We start from the raw sequence: 22588 nt of genomic DNA on the forward strand, positions 1-22588 counted from the left end.
TGGTGCTTTGTCTTCCTGGCTGCCCCATGAGGTCAGTACAGTGGAACTGCATGGTGTCTGATGTTATCAACCGACAATACGTCGAGCCTCACTTTGCTGATGAGTTCAGAGAAGTTAAGTAACTCACTGAGGTCTCATAACTACTACCTGGCAAAGCCCAGCTTCAAACTCTAGTCAGCCTGATCCCCAAACCAATGCTCCAAACCCCTTCCATTCATCCTAACTGTATAAAAGGAAACGCTAAAGGTCAGAGAGTCATCTGGTGTGATTCACTTCCCAGAGTGGGTGCAGCAGGCACAGAAACGTGACCATCTGATTCCTGTATTCTAGAGTGTTAACCTCTCATGAGATGTGTTTTGCGTTGCCTATAGCAACAGTCTATTGCTGCTTCCACTTGTGGGAACTACTTCCACAGGCTTAGTATCTTGACTTATCTAAGTGCTGTGGGCACATTGCTGAGTGGAAAGAGGGCTGGAAAAAACCCAGTGGATTGTCTAGCAAGCTAAAAGATAAACTGAGAACAACTGGATCCTAAATTTGGAGTGGAACATATATAGAAGAGGAAATTGTTAAATTAAGCCGAGACACCAACACGATTTCAAGCCATCATGACAGGGTGGTGGTTTTCTTTTGTTTGTTTGGGGGTTTGGGGGTACCGATTGCTACATCCCTCCCATGAAAGCTATGAGAGAGCAATGGATGCAGCGTTGGGCTGATTCTGAAACAGGTCCCCTTTATCTTTTGTCACCTGCTTCTTCGTGGTGCTTTGACTCGATTCTACATTCATGTGCCGCTAGGTCCACTCGGACAATAGCCAGACCGATCATATCTCTCCTGACCAGTCGAGCCATTAAGGTCACGGTGCGTTCCGTCCCTTTGTTGGCAACTGTGCCATGTTCAGGCCAGAGAACCTCTGCTTTGTGCCGCGTGGACTTCCCCAGCTGTGTTTCATTGCCCTTGCTCCTTCTGTCTGTCTGCACTCTTGCTTCAGTCCAGGCAGGGCTGGAATAAAGATCTCAGTATGGCCACAGTCTATAAAGTCATGAACTCAGCCAGGCCGTACTATGAAACGCTTTCCACAGACATGTCTGCTGCCTTTGGATGTCTATACACGGCCTTGGCCTGTGAATGTCTGCCATTGCCAAGATGGAATGAGTTTGGGTAGATACCTGGGGCTTTAGGAGAGAAAAGAAAAACTTGAGTCCAGAATGCTGCCTGGAAGCCTCTCCTCCATTATTCATCAATCCTTTTACCTATAGCTTGTTCATTTGTTACTGCATTCATTCAAGAAGCATTTCTTGAGACCCTCTTCTGTGCCAGGGACTAGCCGAATGGTCGATACTGGGCTAGCCGATAGTCGGACTAGCCAATACTGGGCATGCAAGTTCAAATGCAAGAGTGTGGTGCCTCCACATTCCGTGAGCTCTGCGTGTAGCAGCGAGGCTTCTGTAGTCCTGATTTTACATGTTCTATATTCCTCACTCTCTTTCTCTCCTAGTCTCCTCCTGCTGCCCATGTTTACAGGAGTTACCTCCGTCCGGTTCTGCCATTAAATTATGACGTTCATCCAAAATTTCCATGACTGTTCTCACAAGATTTTCTTATTATTTCAAATCAAGTTGCTCCTTATTTCTATTATCCTTTGCTTTAATTATGATGCCCATTTATTCTTTGTATCTTTTTCATCATTTTCAGGATCTCTATTTTCTATTCGTCTCCAGATTTTTTTCTTATTTCCAGTAGTCAAGCTCTCTTCTTCCCCTTTGTTGTGTCTGCCAACTATCCCTTAAGGTAGTTCATTTCCTTGTGTAGCTAGTCATTTATTTTTATAGTGAGTCTATCTTTAGCTTTTGTTTCCTTCTGTGGAGGTCCTTGCAGTCTTCAGAGTGATTCCACACTTCCTTTTGCCAAGCCTGTAGGGTCTTCCAGGCCCTGGACCAATTAAAAAAAATTTTTTTAATGTTTATTTATTTTTGAGAGAGAGAGAGAGAGAGCGCACACTCAAGTGGGGGAGGGGCAGAGAGACAAAGACATAGAATCTGAAGCAGGCTCCAGACTCTGAGCTGTTGCCACAGAGCCTAATGCGGAGCTCCAACCCACGAACCGTGAGATCATGACCTGAGCCAAAGTTAGATGCTTAATCAACTGAGCTACCCAAGTGCCCCCCTTTATTGCTTTAATGAACCAGTGTGATTGTGTAGTCTTGATGGTAAAGATTTCTGAGGCTTCAAGCTCCATGCAGGTGCCTCAGTTTGAGCTCCCACTTTGCAGGGGACTGCAGCCACAGCTTCTGCGTGTGGGAGGGTGTTAGGGCCTCCATCCCAGTCCCCATGGGCCTATGTCTGGGCTGAAGCTTCTGGGGGGTTCCATAGCACCAGCATAAATTTGCTGCTCTGGCTTTTCTTTCCCTCTTCTAATCAGGAATTTGGGGGTTTCTCAAATTTTCAAGCCAAGCTTTGTGTTGTTTTCTCAAAAAAAAACCAGGGTATGGGGTGCCTGGGTGGCTCAGTCGCTTGAGCATCCAACTTTGGCTCAGGTCATGATCTCATGGTCCATGAGTTTGAGCCCTGCATCGGGCTCTGTGCTGACAGCTCAGAGCCTAGAGCCTGCTTCCAATTCTGTGTCTTCCTCTCTCTCTCTGCACTCACGGTCTGTCTCTTTGTCTCTCTGTCTCTCTGTCTCAAAAATAAACATTAAAAAGATTAAAAAAAACACCAGGGGAGGGATAGTGTTGTATTTTGTCTAGACTTTTTATGCGTTGTACTGGGACAGTTTTTCTTTTATTTAGTTCATGATATTTTAAAACATATTTTGAGTACCTGTAATATTCCAGGCACTGTGCCAAGTGATGTGTCATCACTTGGAGCCTATGTCCTTTTCCCAACATGTTTCATCAGAAACACCAAATTAGAAGATGGGGTGGCCGGTGCTGCCACCGACAGGTACAATGACACCAGTGAATAGAACCGGTAGCTGACAGTAGCAAAGAGCTGAGAAAAGAAGCTATGAGAAACAGACACAGGAAACATGACATTCTGGAACCCAGTACAGTAAACAAACCAAGTGACACGCTTATATCACACGATAGCATCGTACATCGTAACACAATAGCTGATGGGCACAATGATGTCCCTGTTGAGGAATCTTCCCTTAGTAGAAACTCTAGCTGCTCTTGATATCATGTGTTGAAGGCATTTTGGTATTGTGTGTGTGAGCCACGTAAGGACTGTGAGAGCACACACAACTCGGGTGTGGGGATGGGGATTGTGTGCAGCAGCGGTGGAGAAATGTGATTGCGTCACTAGGGAGAACATGGGTGGTATAGGATCTGCTGAGGATCGTTCAATGCATTTGAGCCATGTTAATCATATCTGTTCTACAAACGAACCGAGAACTAGATGTTTCCCATTACCTGGAAAGTGGAATTGAGCGAGAAACTCGACATGGAGCCTGAAGGTTTTAAAACGAGAAGAGATGGAATTAGGAGTGAATAGGGATAGTGATGTATAAAGGAGGCCAAGGCAGCCTCATGGATTCCAGGGAACGTGGCAAAACTGCCATTAAAGTCTCAGGCTGCCAGCGAAGCCTGGGCTGGGAGCTTAAAATAATAGGCAAGAAGCCCAGCTTCACCTGAGGCCAGAAGCAGCCTTGGCAATTTGCAAATGAACTCTCTTCAGGCAACTGGAACAAGATGGAAGGGGTCAGTAGGGAAGGGAAGAATTCCAGGGGCCAGAGAATCACTGACCTCAGGGGAGCAAAGATGATACCTGTCAAGGCATTGGCAGCCAGTGAGGACAGTGCCTTCCTTGGCTGGGGCAAGGACCAGAGGAGGACACTCTAGTTCCAGGTTGCTGCAGAAGACACGGGTGATGCTATTCCGAGACTGAGAACGGTCTGGGGAGAGTGCCGAGATTCTCACCCAAACAGAAGTGAAGAGACAGCAACCCTGAGACCTAAGGTGGTGATCAAACTGGGTTGGCCCTAGATGAACTTTAACGTGGGTGAGGATTGTTTCCAGAAACTTCCTTTCTGTGCCAGCTTCTGTCTCATAGGGCCCTCTCTTCCTAGGCTTTGTTCTCTCAGTTTCTCTCTGGCCATGCTGAACTTCTCCCCATCCCCGACACTTCGCTGAAACTTTCCTCTCTAACATTGCTGATGGATGCCAAGTCCAGTGGAAACTTCTGGATGCACATGTTATTTGACACTGTACTGAGATTGGCAGTGGAACTGTAGTAGGTTGAGGAGAGAATGGAAGGCAAAGGTATGGAAAAGATAAAGGTGTTTTCTGTATTTTCTTCTGAGAGGGCACAAGAGATTTCTTCCACCAGCATTTGGAGAACCGGGACCTCATGGACACTGGGGTCTTGAGTTTAGCTTGACTTTAGATGGGGCTGCTTGTGTCCTGAAAATCTGTCCTGGTGGGATAAATGAGAAATATAGGCATGGGTGACTCTTCCTTCTGGTGAGGACAGGACTCAGAGACCACAAAGATAAGTTTACTCCACCTTCCCAGACCCCAGCTGACATAAACTAGTACTGATATTTCTATTTATGTGAATTACTTCTCATTTTTGTCTCTTAGCTTATGAGGCAATGAAATTGATATACACCGTTGAATGTAAGTCAGACTAAGTTGTAAGTTATTTTGGATTTCAAGTCTAAACTCTGACACTTAACAGGGTAAGCCACAAGGTTAACCAGAGGACAGTTGAAAGTTGTGTATATATGTGAGTTGACAGGCCTGTTGGACTTAGACCTTGTAACTCCTGTATTTCCATCAATCCAGAATGATTCAGAATAGTCAGAAAAACTGAAAACAAGCAAAATAACCATCAACAGGTGAATGGATAAACAAAACATGATAATTTGTACAGTGGAATTCTGCTAAGCAATCAAAAGGAATGAGCAACTGATATTCACAACAGCATAGATGGATTCTAAAAACGTGTTGACTGATAGAAACCTTGCACAAGAGTGAATACAGTATGATTCCATCTATAAGACTTTCAAATATACAAAACTAATCTATGGTGGTTAAAAAATCAGAACAATGGTTGCCCCTGATTGTTAGGGGCGGGGATTTACTGGGAAGGGATATGAGAGAACTTTCTGGATGATGGCCATGTTCTTTATCTTGATAGAAGTTTGGGTCGTCCTGTTTTATGCCTTTGTTGGAATTCATCAAATAGTAATTTAAGATGTATATGTGTGTTTCATTATGTATAAATTTAATCTCCGGGGGAAAAAAACACCAAATATTGAACAACCATTAATGACATGCATATGGATGTATTTGGGAGGAAGTGAACTGATATCTACAACGCACTTTGAAATGGATTCAAAAATAAGATGGGCAGACGGATGGGTGAAGGGATAGAGAAGAAATAAAGCAATTGTAGCAAAATGTTAATTGTAGAATCTAGGTGGTGGGTGTACGGATGCTCACTGTGAAATTCCTTCTACTTTTCTCGTTTTGAAAACAATTCCATGTTAAAGAGAAACGAGTCAACCAACTGAAAATGAGCCTTGCTCGGGGAGCAGTTTGTGTCTGGAATTCTGAGCCCACCTCTGGCCCAGTTGCTCTCATTGCCAGGCTCAGGACTGTATCTTCTGCCTCTCCTTCCCTTTTGTCATCCTTAACAGTCTAGGTAATTCTTTCCAACCGCCCCAGGCAACCTCCTTAAGCCAGTTTTTATCATCTAGCCTGCCTGGGGGGTCATCTGTCTGCCTGTCCTTCCTCCCGTGGAGTTGTAGGTAACTTACAAACATATAATTGTCCAACTGAAAATGTTGGGGCATGCAGTATTTCCCCGGAAGCTGCCTATGATCATTCTTGATTGCGCAAATAGAGATGTGGAGACTTGGAGCCTGATAAATTGGCCAACATTACCCCCACCCCCCTCCTTCCTTGCCCTCTGCTCTGAACTCTATTGAATTTGTAATGACGCGATCTTTCACCTCCCCAAATTGTATTGTAAAACCAGAAAACATACATTCTCTAGAATTGACATTCTCGTCCCATGACCTCATTTGGCCAGAGGTTCAGCTCTGATTTGCCTGGAGGTTCACATCCCCCTGCGTGGGCTGAGCTGACACCGCATGACCCATGACCTTCCCACCATTGCAATCTCTTACACATGGACATTACACAGAATGCCAAGTGTAGGTCAAAAGAGGCTGCCAGGAAAACATTTAAAAAAAAAAAAGCTTCCTTCTTCTCCAGGCTTGTCAGCTTGAAAACAGAATGCTGCATTTGATATTTTTCCATTGCTGTCTTAAACCTTTTGTGCAGGGAGATGAGGCATAAATAAATAAACATGTACGTAAATCTTTATTTTGAGGCAGGGAATTGTAAGTTAACCCCTGCCTTAGTGCGTAAAGTTGTTTGCATCGAGCAGTGTAGTTGAGATGGAAGGCACTAATTTATCTGATCTAGTCTGCACCAAAGTCACTAGAAGAGGAAGCTGATGGCCCACATCTCAGTCTCTAAGGTAGTCAGGAAACATTTGTGCCAGCAGTTAAGATGTGGCCTGGTGTAACTCTCGTCCTGAGGGTCAGAGTTGGCCTTGCAAGCAAAGGCAGGTTTCAGCAAAGACAGCCAGATGCATTTGCAGTAAGATCTGAGAACAGACACAGGCTGGGCTGATTTGTATCCGCTCACTCCACGCGTATTGATTGAGCACCTACTATGTGTGAGGCGGGTTCTTGGGCACAGGTCCTTGTGCGTTGCCTGCTCCGTGGCTCTGCTATTCCTGTACGCTTTGGCACTTCTGCCAGGCTTCAGCACGTTGGGTTGTGTTTTTGTTCTGTTCATCCCTGCAGGGTTTTTTTTCACCTCTGTTTTCTCACTGGTTGAGTTAGCAGGCCCCTCATGGTTGGTTAATTGCAGATGTTCTGTGACTGCGACCAGAGCATAGCGATGGCCCGAGTGACAGGCCACGGAAGGTGGCAGGAACAGCAGCTGTGGGCTCAGGCTCCCGCCAGTTGGCAGCTGCTAACTCTCCCTTGAAAAGCCAGACAGGACCTGATGGTGCCAGTCCAAGAGATGCCAGGCTCTAGAAAGACATGAACTTTCTTTACTGTAACCTTGGACTTTGAATAATTACCTGCAGTTGGGCTAGTCAGCTGATATCCCCACACACATAAATTGTTGGCTTGCTCAGGTGGTGGGTGGTGTCCTTTATGCCAGGTAGCCTGGGTCAGAAGCCTCAAGCTGACTCGTTGAGAGCACTTTATTGGCAGAGGCCGTGAGACTGTGGCCCCGTGATCAACCCTGAGGCCTGCTAATGGCCAGACTCCTGAGACGAGACCCTTTTTCTCCTCCTTATTGTTTCCCCATCTCCTTTCTCTGCTTATCTACTCCAGGCTTCCCCGCCAAAGCCAGTCAACGGTGAGGCAAAGGGCAACCATGGCCTGACTGCAAATTATAACCAGAGGAAGCCAACTTCATGTGCTTAAGAAGCATTTAATAAAAGCCGGTGTCCTTTCTTTTACCTGGGTTTGTTGCATCTAAGGATGCGTGAGCATCCGTGTGCATGTGTGTGTGTTCTAGTGTGTGCGTATGTGTTCGCGTGAGGAAGGACTTCGAAGCTGTAAGTGTGAAAAAGAAGGGTAGTTCAGCATAAAATAATAGTAACCACGTAACATCAGAAGCACTGAGGGTGGAACGATCCTATTTGTGTCAGTTGGCTTTTGGTGTGTAACACATCAGCCCCAGATTTAGTGGCTTACATCAACAATCATTTTTCTGCTTAGGATTTTGTGGCTTCTGGTTTGAGTTGGCTCAACTGGGACTGGATGGTCTAGAGTGGTCGCATTCAAATGCCTGGAGCCTCTGTGGGGATGGCTGAGACAGGATTGCTCAAGCCTCTCTGCCCACGTGGTCTCTCATTTTCCAGTGAGCTATCCTGGACTTCTTCACATGGTAATGGAAGACTTCCCAGCAGTGAGAAAGAGCAAGCCTCACTATGCAAGTAGTTTTCAAGCCTTTGCTTACATCATCTTTGCCAGTATCCCATTGGCCAAAGCAATTGAAGTGACCAAGTTTAGACTTCAGCAGGTGGATAAAAAGACTCAATTTCTTGACGGGAGGAGCTGCAAGCAATTTGTGGCCATTTCTCAATAGCCTGTCACAGCGTGGACGATGACATGGGGAACAAGCACAGGTTTTAGACATGAAGGACACTGTCAAATCACAGCTCATCTCAACAGCTAAGTGACCTTAGGCAATCAGCTACTTTTTAGGAATTGCATCGACGTAAGGGGAAAATAACCACCCCTGCCTCACTGGATGAAATGAGAGCCATCATTCATTCATTTTTTACGACAAGCATGTGCTGAGCCTGTGCAGTAAATGTCCTGGTCTCACCCTCATCATGATGCCAATACGACAGATATGATTTGTAAGCATACTTTGCAAACTACAAGTTGTGGTATACGTTGTCAGTAGTAAGTGTCACATCCTGGTGACTTGTCTTCCTCTTCCTTCCTTCTTCCTTCATGGCATTTCCTCTGCCACCACTCCTGGTCTGCTATGGGACCATAAAGGCCCACCATGCATGCACAGGCAGTAGCCCGATATTACGAGATGGTGGACAGGCTGTGGACTGGCTCCATGCTGCTTCTGTGAGCTGGTTCCTCCAACATCGTTGTGTGGGGGAGCTGACCGATTTGTCGATCCTGACTGGGGAAAGCACCATAGATCGCTGAAATTTGAGAAGACACCAGAGATCCTGTAGTCTGGTTTGTTCATCTTACAGGTGAGGAAACTGAGGCCTCAAGAGGAGGCATGACTTACACAAGGTCACACCGCTAGTCGGTGCTGATACTGAGGTTCCTAATGATACTGATTTCAGTGGTTTTCTGTTTGTGTCTGTGCCTCCTTCTTACACTTCTGGCCTCTTTTCTCTTCCAAGTCATCGTACACACACACACACACACACACACACACACTTTTAATAGAAAAGGATAATGAATGAAACCTCTCTTTGTCTTCCAAGTGAGTGAGAAAAATAGTTTTCATTTACCTCTCCACATCTGAATAACATGAAAGAAGTAAAACAAACATGAGTTGACCAAAATTTATACATGCCTTCGGCTTAGAACTTGTGAATTACTTAAAAGAAATTTTTTTTTAACATTTATGTTTTTGAGACGGAGAGAGACAGAGAATGAACAGGGGAGGGTCAGAGAGAGAGGGAGACACAGAATCTGACATTGAGCTCTGAGCTGTCAGCACAGAGCCCAACACGGGGCTCGAACTCATGGACCACGAGATCATAACTTGAGCTGAAGTCAGATGCTTAACTGACTGAGCCACCCAGGCACCCTAGAACTTGTGAATTACTTTCATCTACTCCACTACAAGAGGAAGACGGTGAGGGAGTTCGGGCAACTATCTGAATGATTACTTTAAAGCTGTGGAAACTGAGGCAGGCCCAGAGAGGTTGAGGGAGTTGTGTGAGGTCCCAGAGTAGCTCCAGCAGTCCAGAGTAGGTTCAGGACTGTGTTCTCTCCACATTGGGGGTCCAGTTCAGGAAAGCTGGCCACTCACTGCACATCAGTCAGTCACTTTTGTAAATTGTGAGGGTGTTGTCCTGGTGGCCAACATGAACAAAAATGTGCTTAAGAATCTTACCGATTAGGTGAAGTAATTCTGGGATGGGTGTGCGTGAACTGCTGTTAACACCTTCCCTGGTAAATGTAAACGACTCTAGATGCAATGGTATGTATAATTATAAACAGAAGAAGAAAAGTGTTTAGGGTCACTGATAGCTCCCGTTTTTGTTTTTAGTAGCCACACACCCTGGATGCATGTTCCTTTTTATCTAAATTTATCACTGACAATTTTGGGGAAAAAAAACCACCCGGTATCTTTCAGCATTTTCGGCAATACTATGCAAAATAACTTAATGTACCAATTTCATCAGCTGCCCTCTGGAAAGAACAAGATGAAACAATACAGTGGTAAACACTCAAACTGGCTCTGAATCATCTGGAAGATAAACTGTTCTTAAGTTCTTCTTTCAAAGTGAAAATATTTGTTCTTCAATATATGGTTGTTGTGCAACATTTTTGTTTTTGTTTTTGTTTTTTTGACCTGGGGAAAGATAGGGTCTCTAATGTCAACTGTTTTTATAACAGCTTTTAAACTAATTAATTGTTCATTGTGTCTTGAGATTACATCACACATAGCAAATTCCAGGGCATCTAGAACAATTTGAGTTGAGATTATAAACCTGAGCTAGCATTGTCTCTAATCACCCCTCGTAACAGTTAAGTTTGACTGTACTGAGTATTACCTATGTGTTCCCAGTACTGAGTACTTCACATGGACTATTTTATTTAGTCCTCGTGACAGTCGCATGGGCTGTTCCCATTTTACACACATCCCCATCATACATAGGAAGAAACTGAGTCTAAGACAGGCTGATGAGGTAGAATGAGGCCAACTGATTTTGGAGTCTCATTTTTAACCACTGTTGCTTTAGAGCTATTGGAAAGAGAAGTAGAAACCAATCAAATATTTTTATATGCCAAATTCATAAGCTCTTCCCTTTGGAAAATGATGATTTTTTTTTTTTTACAATAGCAAATGCTGGCCATCCTAACCTAACATTTTGCCTTCGGGAATGACAGATATCTCTTCTAGAACATAGAAAGAATTTAGCTCAGCAGGTGCCTAACTTCAGCGCAAGGACAGGCAACCGTCTCTTAAAACAAAGGCCACTAATGATGTGGGCTGAATAAGACCTTGTTGTGCCCACTAACCCAGCATTTCCCAGATTCTAATGTGTGAATGTCTTTGGCGGGGGAGGGTCTTGTTAAAATGAGAGCTCTGATTCAATGGTCCTGGGTGGGGCCAAGTATTCTGCATTTCTTTTTTTTTTTAAATGTTTATTTTCCAGAGAGAGAGAGAGAGAGTATGAGTGGGAGGGGGGCAGAGAGAGAGGGAGACACAGAAACTGAAGCAGGCTCCAGGCTCTGAGCTGTCAGCACAGAGCCCGACACGGGGCTCGAACTCACAAATTGAAATCATGACCTGAACCAAAGTTGGACACTTAACCGACTGAGCCACCCAGGCACCCCAGATTCTGCATTTCTCGTAAGCTCCCAGGTGGGGCCAATGCTGCTGGTTAGTGGGCCACATTGGGCCTTAGTAAACCTCCACATGCTTCAGTTAAACCATCTGTGCCTCAGTTTCCTCCTCTGTAAAGCAGAGTTCGTAACAATATCTGTTTCAAAGGACTATAGTGTATTAATGCAGGTGAAGTACTTAAAACATGTTTGGCAAATGGTAAGCACTTCGTAAATGCTAGTTATCACTATTATTATTCCTTTATGCCCTCCCACTTGTCCTTTTGAATTTCATACCAGCTCATACCCACAAACCGTATATTACCAGTAACTCAGATTTCAAAGTGTATTAGCCTGACCCTTCCCCTGTGGTATTGGAAGGTCAGCGAAGCAGGGAAGCAAGGCAGCCGTCCAACTTCTCACCCCACAGCAGCCCCTCCCCATGTGTTCATGAAATCGTAGAACCTTAGCGTCAGAGGGAGTCGAGGGGGTCAGTTACTCCCACCTAATAGGAGGGTTTTTATGCCATGCCCGTACCTGAGCCAGAGATCTGGGCAGAGGGAGAGGGGAAGAGGATGGAGTCCTCCACAGGGAGAAACACAGAATGGTTCAAAGCAAGCCCCTCCCTGCTCTCTGCCCATTTCTGCCTACTGTGCTGGGACATCTGTGGGAGATCACTGTGCTCTGGGAACTCTTTTTTATGGCTCACAAAACTGCCTTCCCTCTGGACAGCTCTCAGAGTTATGGGGCAGAGGTCTCCAAAGTGGGGCATAACAATGCCAGGGGGTGCCAAGACAGTCCATTAGGGTGGAAGCAGAAAATAATGACATTTATCTCAGTAGATATTTCTTTACCTAAATAAATGAAGAAATCAAACTGAGTACCTAATACATATGTTGGCTTAACTGCATGGATATAATTTCTGTATAAACTTACATCTATTAGCTCATGGGTCCGGCAGTTTAGAGGGCATGTCTAGAGATGACAAGGTTTGCCCTTTCATGGATGAGAATAAAAAATATCTCTGGGGGCGTCTGGGAGGCTCAGTCAGTTAAGCGTGTGACTCTTGATTCCAGCTCAGGTCGTGATCGCACAGTTCGTGAGACCGAGCCCCGCGTTGGGCTCTGTGCTGACAGCACAGAGCCTGCTTGGGATTCTCTCTCTCCCCCTCTCTCTGCACACTCCCCCCTCTCTCGAAATAAATAAATAAACATTTTGAAGAAGTCTCTCCATGGCAATGATAATTCTGGTGCTCACCTGCCTTTCACTGTCTTCCTAGGTACCCAGCTCCTCTGCATTGATGAGGGTCATGTAACTGGTTCTGGCCAGTACAAGGTGGGGGGAGTGGTCCACTTGGTTCCCAGGCTTGGCCCCTCAAGTAACTTGGGAGGTCCTTCCCTGGCTCCCAGTCTTCTCCAGTCAGCCGGTAGGGTGCAGACAGTCTCCCAGGGCTCCAGTGGAGGACAGAGCCAACCATGGAAGGTGCCTGGGTCTGACCTAGGTGGGAGGAGTGCTCCTGAGAAAGCAGCTCAGCTAGGAACATAGGTGACGGATTCTCTGGGGGGCAGGAAACAAGTATTCGTTGTTTTAAGGCACTGAGATGTTGGGGGAGGGTGTGTTGCTGCCTTATATCTTAGCTCACCCTGGCTCATTCAGTTCTCTCCATCACTCACTCCCCTCCCCCAGCTCCACTCTGTGGACATCTCATGGGCCCCAGCCAAAGGCCTTCGGGATCCTGAACACTTAACATTTAAGCGCTCAGGGTGTTCAGCACCAGGAAGTTGTGGTAGCACAGAGTCAAAATTATGAAATCAAATTCTCAAGCCAGACTACCTGGGTTCAAATCCCAGCTCTGGCCCTTATGATCAGCGTGATGTTCCGAGAAGGCGTTTTGCCCCTTTCTCACTTTATTTTCTCAGCTCAAATAAGATAATATTAGTGATTTTTATAGGGTTCTTGGAAGCATCAAATGAGAAAAATCCTTGCAAAGCAAGTTAGCACTGTGCCTGGCACACAGTAAATGCTTGATAAGTGTTAACTTTTGGCACTTCTGTTATTGCACCTGCAAGGTTACCTTCCTTCTGCAACCAGAAAGTCTTTCTCAAATTAAAAAGACAAATATGGATGCCCTCTTTCTGCCTGTGTCACTTTTGCCCACCTGACTCCCCCAACCCTCAGGCTCCAGGCGTGTGGCGAGGTGGACCTGGTCTGTCAGGAATGTGCCCCCACCCTAACCATCCTGAGCCCCAATCCTACAAGCCAGAGATCAATGGGAAATTTCTGAAGGGCTTTTGTTACCCCAATATCTGTCTCCTGGCTGGATCAACAATATCATTATCAAGGCATAAACTTCCAACAGAGAAGGGCGCCTGGTGGCTCAGTCGGTTAAGCATCCAACTCTTGATTTTGGCTCAGGTCATGATCTCATGGTTCGTGGGCTCGAGCCCCCGTTGGGCTCTGTGCTGACACTGCAGAGCCTGCTTGGAATTCTCTGTCTCCCTCTCTCTCTGCCTCTCCCCCACTCATGCATGAGAGCTCATGGGCTCTCTCTCCCCCACCCTCTCTCTCAAAATAAATAAATAAATTCAAAATAATCTCAACGGAGGCCTGATGCGAGGTTACCCTGCCTTTCTGGGACATATAGAGCTGCAGGGAACTTAGTGAGGCAGCCTCTGCCATTACTGGGTAGACTCATAGAGGAATTTTCTGTGTAATTAAATGGAAAACTGACTCCGTCTTAATCAGAATAAGCTTACCATTAGTCCAAGGCTTCTCAGACTGTAGCACACATCACAATTCCCTGGAGGACGGTTTAACGTAGCACTGGGTGCCCCCCCAGAATTTCTGATTCGGTGGGTCTGGGGTGGGGCCTGAGAGATAGCACGTCTAAAAAGTTCCCAGGTATTGCAGATGCTGCCGGTCCCTGGACCAGACTTCGAGTAGCTTTATATTAGTCCGTTTGTCAGCCTTTCAGATAATCGAGAGACCGTGATTGGGTCCCCCCGCCTTCTTTCCTCAGTTAACTCTTCTCCAGGTTAAACATGTTAGGACCTCCATGTTTCCTTATCCTGGATCAGATTTTGTCCCCAGTCCTGGGTATCCAAACGTCGAAAATACTGGGACCCTGTCCTCCGGGAGCTTACAGATATGTGGAAAATAAAAAATGAATCCACTACAATGTGACTGCAGTAAATATTTACTCTGTGCCTGCTGCATGTTGTGATTGTCCCCAAAGTCTGGTGATTCAACAGTGAGCAGGATGGCAGAGTCCTTTCTTGCCTCACAGAATCCCCTGGCCAGGGAGAGAGACTAAGCAATGGACAGGAAATTACAGCCCAGGGTTGTAAGAGTGTGGAGAGGAAGGGCCATGTGGCCAGAGTGTAGGCGACGGCTTCCTGGGGGAGAGGGTCGCTGGAAGGATAGAAGGACCCTGAAATAGGAATGAAGCTGGTATGGGACGGGGTGGGTGATTCAGGAGGAGGGGGAGAGACATACTGGAGCCTGGTGCAATGTGAGATTGGTGACAAGTGCTGTGTGGCAAAAAGGGGCTGTGCACGGGGCCCTGTGGGGTGAGGGTGGGCTGGCGCAAGGATGATGAGAAGTGGGGCGGGGTAGAGAGAGACTGCTACCTTCCGGGCGAGAGAAGTCGAAAGAGAGAGAAGAGATATTTCCAGAGGCAGTGCTGAAGATTTGTCTGTGATGGTTGGGCAGATGGCTACTTCACCAGGGTTGGAAACCATCATTTTTTAACAGGAAGTGATGCAGAAGATGGGGAGAATCTGGTAGGGGGAAAGAACACACACATCCGGGGCCAACAGGCCTGGCTTTGAGTCCCATCTCTGACACCGACTTACTGCATGACTTTGGCCGTGTTGCTCAATTTCTCTGTGTCTCAGGGTCCTCATCGACCAGAAGAAATGACAATTCCCAGGGTTGTCGGGAGACTTAACTGTTCAGATGGGTAGCTCCTGGCACATAGTTGGCACTCAGGAAACCCATGTTTCTGTGTTCTGTATGTCCTCCCTCGGGATCAAAAGAGTGGCTCCTGGAGGCCAGGAGGGCCAGCTTAAAGGATTGAAATCCTAAAGCTGAAGGAGCATGGATGGCAGGGACTGTTTCCTGCTTTCAGCTTCCGCCAAGCCGAGTGTGGAGATGTTCCATTGTTCCATTGTTCTGTGAGCTGACTGTGTGCCGGCTCAAAGAGGCGTGTGGGCACTGGGCGTGCTACAGGAGAAGAAAGGCTGGCACTCAGAGGAACGAGTTTTGATGGAGAAAGCGTCCCCCTTTGCAGAGCAAAGCACAAAGCTAAGATTCGCTAAGAGGAAGACAGCACCCTGAGACTTGTACTTGACAAGAATGTAAAAGGATTTCTATTGTTACCTTTGGTAAACGACACCGTAAGCGCTGAGTATGGTACAATACATCGCAGACTGGAGGTAATGATGAGTGCATCATTTTACAGTTTGAAATTACTTTCACTGACATCATTTGTTCAGCCATTCAACAAACATTTATTGAGAGCTCAGGTTGTGCTGGACACTCATCATCTTGGGTATTCACCCATAGTACTTTTCAATTGACTCCCTTTGGGGATTTTCCTTGCCTTCTATTGATGTGAGTAATCAGAAGTGACCCTAATTTCCTTTCCACTTCAGCCAGGCCTGGGGAAACTTCCATTTGCATTCCTTCCCCTTTGGTGATGCCTGAGTGGTTAGCTAGCTGTGGTTAGTCAATTCTGTTGGTTAATGAACTAAGCAAAGAGGTTAAGGTCACAGTTTTGATCTCCAGGGGCTGATTTACCTCTGCGCCTGTGTGCACCATCCTTCTTTCTCTACCCCCAGTGTATATGCTTCCTCCCACCTCCGTGCAATTTTTTTCAGCTACCAAGAGGCATCTCACTCCGGCCCCCTACTTATTGAGATTCAATGTCATTTCCTCAACAAAGCCTGACTCGCCTCTCAGAGCAGGTCAGGTGTCTCAGAGTACATTCTCATGGTGCTCTGTACTTCCCTAGTATGGCATTTATTAGTATTTGTAATGATACATTTATTTTTTATATTGATTAATATCTGTCTCCTTGTGTCAGTTAGGGTAGTGTTTAGCTGGAAGTAATAGAAAACTTGACTGGTTGTAGTGTAAACACATGAGGGTTTATTTATCTCTCAAGGCAAGATGGGCTATCCAACACCAGTCCAGTGGCGTGACAATGCCACACATGACTCAGATTCCCTTTCGTTTCTTCCTCTGCTCTCTGTAGCAAGTATGTTTAGTCCTTATGTTTACAAGATGGCTGCTTGTACTCAGGCATAGCATCTGTATTCCAGCTAGAAAGAAGGGACAAGAGGAAAAGTGAGTGTCCATTGACTACTGTTTACATCCCAGGGCCAGAACTGGGTCACGTGGCAACTTCTAGCTGCAAAGAGTCTGAAGAGTTAAGTTGTTGCTGTTGCTTTTGAGCTTTTACAACCTACAGAATAGGGGTAAACCAGAGAGAAAGGGTAAGCCAATTAAAGTGGACCGACCTATAGCACCTTCCACACTCCCTTACTGAGTTTCAATAACTAAGAGGGCGGGGACTGTGTTTCCTTTGTTCGCCATTGTAGGTCTACCTTGTACAATATCTGTCCCATTGTAGGTACCTGGTAAGCATTTTGTTAAATGTCAATAAATGAATTCTTGCAGGGCAAATCTCCCATTTTAGGTCTTAAGAGGGAACAGAAGAAGATAGATGGATCAATGCCATCTTGCTACTACAGGTAAAAGAACCTAAAATAGACATCATCAGGGGCCCCACTAGCTTTTATGTTGCCTCTGCATGAATTAGGTAGAGGCGCCCACCCCTTCCTCAAGACACATTACTGCCATCTACTGGAAAATTATCTTACTAAAATGATAAATTTACCACCTCGACCATGTAAACGGTGCCTCCACAGATGGGGTGAGGCCGTTCACCAAACAACCTGCGCGGCCATGCGTGGCCACCTTGCGGGAAACACAAGCATGCATTACCAGAAGGGTGGATGTGGTCAGTGAGGAAGCCATCACATCTGTCTCCTGAAGCAGAGGAGGGGAGCCTTCCTGGGGAGCAGGGCTGCCGATTTTACCAGGGCTGATGGGAGCTTGCCGTATATAAATACTTACTATTCTGAAGCGTCAGGGGTATGGTGAGAACAAGACCAGAAGGTGTGTTTGATTTCTGCTCTTCATTTTCCGCCTCTATAATATTGCGAGGACCACTTAATCCTTCTACATTTTAGTTTCCTCATCTCTACATTGGGGGCAAGATCTTCTGCCTCAAGAGATATGTTTGCATATGCAGTGAGATCATGTACGCGAAAGGGTCTGGGAATCTGCTCAGCATTAGAAAAATGTCAGCTATTGCTAGCACGGAGAGCTCGCAGGAAGTAAATATTGAGCGACTATTCAAATCGCATTTCTACCACTCTCCAGCCACATAACCCTGGGTACGTTGCTTAATTTCTCTGGGGCTCAGCCTTCTCATCTGCAAAATAGGTATAATGATATTAGCATCTACTGCCCAGGAAAGTTGTGAGGATTAAAATCAGTAATAAGTGTTCAGTGAATGTTAACTACGAACTTTAAGATAGTTGTGGCTTGCTTTATGCTGTGCATTTTGTATTTCGTATTTCATTGAAACTCTTAAATAAGTCACCTTTGACTTTTTGAAAAAAAATAAATAGATGAAACAAAAGGGTTCCAGGGCCTTTTTGCAAAAAGAGCTGAGGCTGTGGGCATGGAATGATTCAGCACATTTCTATGGCTATGGGTCTGTTGTGATGTCTCTGATGTGTGAAAAGGAAACCTCCTGTTCACAGACCTTCTCCTCCCTCTCTACCCCATGCCTCCCCAACCACTCTCGGCCCGATCTGAATGCTGGCCCTGCTAGACTGCAGCTGCAATTTCTCACTAAGTGGTCAGTGAAACTGATTTCATGGATGTTTCATGATTTACAAAGTGAAAAGGAACTGAAGGGAGGGAACAGCCAGCCAGGCAGGCGGGGTGGGTCAGGTCAGCCAAGCAGTATCCTGGTTCCCATATGCTGTGGTTCTCCCCTCCACGCCCCTTCTCCCTGCAGCTCCTCTGGGCTGGGGCCCTGTGACGGCTGAGAAAATCTGCTCCGGGGGGCGCCAGCACAGTGAACCAGAGGGCCAGAGGGTTTTGAAATAGAAAGCCAGCAACAATGTTGCTAATTCAACTGCTGTCTAATGGCTGAGTCTCGTACGTACAGCTCCCTGGAGGAGCCGGATTGGCCTGTCCGGTAACAATATTTTATCCCGTCCTCTTTTCCATTTGTCTCCTCTTTACCACTGCCATGTCCCTCTCCACCCCCCAGTCTCTTCAGGGTATGGAGTGTTGGAGGGAGCAAGATGTTTGTCCTTCGTTTCTCATGTCACATTTCACTGGAGTAAATAGTACTTCATTTTCCTTCCTTCTGCCCCACAGAAGGAAAACTGCTGTGCATCGAGTTCCCGGGCTTGGTTGCTATGTGACCTGAAGCTGACATCTTTTGTGCGTGTCATGGTTTATAGCAGAGTGGTTAAAAATCCGCTCCCATTCTGGTGACTAAATTTTATTGACTTTTCCAGGGCCTGTGGTGGGACTGACATGTCCCCCATTTAATTACTTCCTCCTTTTTGACAGCAGATTGAGTTAACCAGAGGACACGCAGGTGGCTCTGGGGCCGGAGAACTTGGAGTGGCCATGGCTAGGCAGCTGAGAGGGGCTGGGGCGAGTGCGGGCTGGGGATGTAACAACCTGCTGGCAGTTGTGAGCTGTGGTTTTATGGTTGCGCTGGGGGCAATAACCAAACAGTGGGGCTTTTGGACTAATTTGAAGAATGCTTTGCATAAACCCCAGCTGCTAGCCATATGTCCGACCCTTGTAGAGGGGAGGGTGTGTTTCCCTGAGCTCTTGTTTCCTTCCCCAGAAGTCAAGACTAACCAAGCCTCTAAATGCCCAGCCCGGCTCTTTAGGGGAGGATAGTCGGCCACAAAAGCTTGAGCTGATTTAATCACAACTTAAATTTATATTATGCTTTACCAGATTTTTCCCTTCCAATAACATCGTGTCATTTTGTCCTCATAAAACCCCAAAATATAGGCCAGGTAGGAATCCTCCATTTACAGCTAAGAAGACTGAGGCCCAGGGAGGCTGTGACCAGTGAGAAAAGCAAAGATGTTGAAGCTTACTAGGCATCAGGCACTCTTCTAAACCCTCCAGAGCTCCTAATTCATTTCATGTTTGTGTCAGTCCTTCAAGGCGGGTGCCACTACTACCCCTGCTTCATGGATGAGGGAACTGAGCCCAGAGAGGTTACTTAACTTGCCCATGGTCACACAGCTAGTAAGTAGTGGAGCTGGGAGTTAAACCCAGGCAGTCTGGCTCCAGAGTCTGTATTTGTAACCAGTGTGCATGCTGCCAGATGGCTTGCCAGGGACAGAGCTGGAATTCTCATGCAGGTATTCACACACCAAGTTCAGGTTCTCCCCTTGTGCCATACCGTCTTCTGAATTTTGCTCCTTAAAGATCCTTAATTCCTGGGAGCATTCACCGCAGCAATTTAGATTTGGACTCTTTTCATCTGGTATCGCAAAGTCTTTCACTTAAATTCATTTAATTAGTCCCTCCGACCCACTTACCATGAAGTCGGAGGCATACCCAGTCCAAAGGAGCTATAACGCGTTGGGAAATTGCTCCCAAACCAACGCTTTGGAAAAATACAGGTATCTAGGTGTTGGGAGTTGTAAAGCTTGGCAGCCTAATGCCCGGAACAGGTATTTTCTCACGGCGTTTCCCCGGGAAGGAGGGGTGTGGTTGTCACAGCGCTGGCCGGGTTTGTGAGCAAGCGCACTTCCAAGTTTCACACACCCAGAGTCAGCCTCTCCCTTCAGGAAAAGATCATTCCAGCCCTGACTTCCCTGACAATTATGGGTTTCTTAGCTAAGGTGTCTCCAACAGCCTGTGGTTACGTGTGAACAAACCAGGTGGAAGGGGAGGGAGCCGTTTTAATGTGATAGTGTCTCCTGCTGTCCCGGGCCGACTCTCTCGCAAGAGAAAACTAATAACACCTTTGTTGCGCGTTCGCTGGTGTTCCCAAGAAAACCTAGGGGTGCGTCCAGATTTTTCTATTTCATAGCCCGAACCAACCACAGGCCGAATTCAGATTAGAATTCATTCATGATAATGGCCCCAAAGCAGGAGCGTGACTCCCACTTTCTGTTGGAAATGGCAATTTTCTCCCCTCATTTGGAAACTTAACTCCGCAGCCAGGCATTAGGTAACATGAAACAAGTAACAACTCAGCTTGGGCTGAGAAACCGCAGAAGGAGACTATTAGAAAGAGAGGAACAAAATGGTTTGGGTTGTAGTAATCATTAGTCATTTTTATGTCTTTTTTTTTTTTTTTTTTTTTTTTTTTTTTTTTTTTGGCAACAGTCCATTTCTCTAGGCAGGATTTCCCCAGAAGCCGGCCTTGCGTCGGCGATTTGGGTGCAGGTAGCTTATTTGGGCGGTGATTCCAGGAGGCATCATTAGGGAATGGGCACCTGAGGCTTGGCTCCACTGAGGATCTCAGGGAAGCGGTGTGGAATGTTCCTCACGGTCCTACCTGTGGAGAAGAGGAGCTAGGGTATTTATCCACCATCTCCTGTGACTCATTGGCTCAGAGCTGCCCCTGTATGTGTTAACTCCCCCGCACTCTGGCCTCTCCTGTTGGTGGCCTGAGAGCATCTCATTGGCTTACAGTAAGAAGGCATCCAGCTACATGAGGACAGCGAGTGCCAAGGGGATATGAGCAGGACCCTGACATCATCTGCTGCTCTCTGGGGGAAGAGGGGGTGAGGGGAGACAATATAATGTCATTAGGATTCTTCTGGTTGCAAGTGACAAAATCCCAACTCAACCTAGCTTGAGCCAAAAGAAAAAAAAAAGTAACATAGCTCTAGGTGCACCAATAATGCGATCAGGGCCCCCATTTCTGTCCATTTCTTGCTTGTGTTCTCTTCTGTGTTGGCCTTGTTGTCTGGCTGGCTGAGAAGACACTGGAAAAGATGGCAACTCTAAGCTTCCATGATCTTTATTCTCCTGACATCAGAGAAGAGCAGGGTTCCTAACAGCTCTGGTTAACATCTTAAGGAAGGCTCTGATTGGCCCATTGTGGGTCACGTGCCCTGCCCTGTATCAGATGATGTGGCCAAGAGGATGGAGCACTCTGATTGACCAGACTCAGGTCATGTCTTGGGTTGGGGAGGATGGTGTCACCTATGCTAATATCATGGACCAAGAAGAATCTCTGGGACCTGTGGAACTCATGCTTCTAGCAGTATGTTAAGCCAGCTTTTACATGAATGAACAAGGGCCCTGATGTGTGGCTGATTTCCATGGTATAGATACTCCCACCATGGCTAATTTGAAGCTACATGCTGTCACTAAACATGGAGTTGAGGAGAGTTGAGGAGAACAGTCAGCTCTTCCGAGCCAGTATGAGCTGGCTCAGCACCCCACCGAGTGATTCCCATAAAGAGGGACCCTGGGCACGTGGCGTAGCCCTGACAGCTGTCGAAGAGAAGGCCAAGTTCTATCTTGTGGAGCCTCAGTAGCCACAAAGGCCCAAATTAAAAACTGACGAGATAACTTGCTTTGTTTGTCATGTGCGATGCCCGGGACAGATGGGTATGTTAAACTAAGTGTTCTTCTTCCCCTATGGTCTTGATCTTGCAAGCACCTCCAGGATGTGCTTAACCGACAGGGTCTAGAAGAGAGCCCAGGAAAACACGTACGCATTCACAAACATGAAGTATTTGTTCCGTGAAGGCAGGAGTGCATGGTCAGTCTGTGGAGTTAGACGCGTCCCCTGACACCACAAACGTACCCACCTCATGCATAACCAGCTCTTCACTTGTGATGCCCAAGTGGTGTAGGCCCCACTTTATATCTCTTGGCTGCCACCGCAGGCCCTGCAGACTTTCTCATCCTCATCTTGGGAGGGGCCACTGTTGGTCACCGATGCCCTCAATCCACCTGCCACACCGCTTCCTGGTGTGAGGAAAGTGCCACTTCGGTCCTTTGTCCTGTGATTGCCACTGTGTTCCCCTTGCTCCTCGACTTCTCTAAGTCGGTGGTGCTGGTCGTTTTAGGCCAGGAGGGGCAGCTCTCCCTTCCTACCTTGGGGCTCAGCCACGTGAGCCCGCTGGGGCTTGTCTGATTCGTCTCCTTACACACTGGCACAGAGAACTTTCTGCCTTTGCAGTTCTTTTGTTTCAAAATAAAAACCACGGCTAGGAAGCTGCGAGGTTGGAAAGTTGTTACACACACACACACACACACACACACACACACACACACACACACCCCAAACCAGATTTGCTGAGAACAGGAGAATGGGAAGGCCTGAAGCTCAGGGAGCGTTTCAAGGTCACAGGCAAGGAGGGGCCAGTGGTGGTGGGGCTGGAAAGGATGAATAGACAACAGTTGAATGCATTATTTAGTGTGT

The 22588-nt window shown here is 46.6% G+C and overlaps 1 long non-coding RNA gene across 1 annotated transcript; it reads right to left on the reverse strand.

Moving 5' to 3' along the window:
- Nucleotides 1-16207: 16207 nt before the first annotated feature.
- Nucleotides 16208-17420, reverse strand: LOC121025934 (uncharacterized). Its single transcript, XR_005788201.1, has 2 exons — nucleotides 17218-17420; nucleotides 16208-16400 (listed from the first exon to the last, which is right to left on the reverse strand). It is a non-coding gene; the product is annotated as an uncharacterized LOC121025934 (long non-coding RNA).
- Nucleotides 17421-22588: the final 5168 nt, after the last annotated feature.

This window comes from Herpailurus yagouaroundi, unplaced genomic scaffold (genome assembly GCF_014898765.1).
Source record: "Herpailurus yagouaroundi ecotype Mexico unplaced genomic scaffold, PumYag 67793, whole genome shotgun sequence".
In the NCBI taxonomy this organism is placed as follows: Eukaryota; Metazoa; Chordata; class Mammalia; order Carnivora; family Felidae; genus Herpailurus; species Herpailurus yagouaroundi.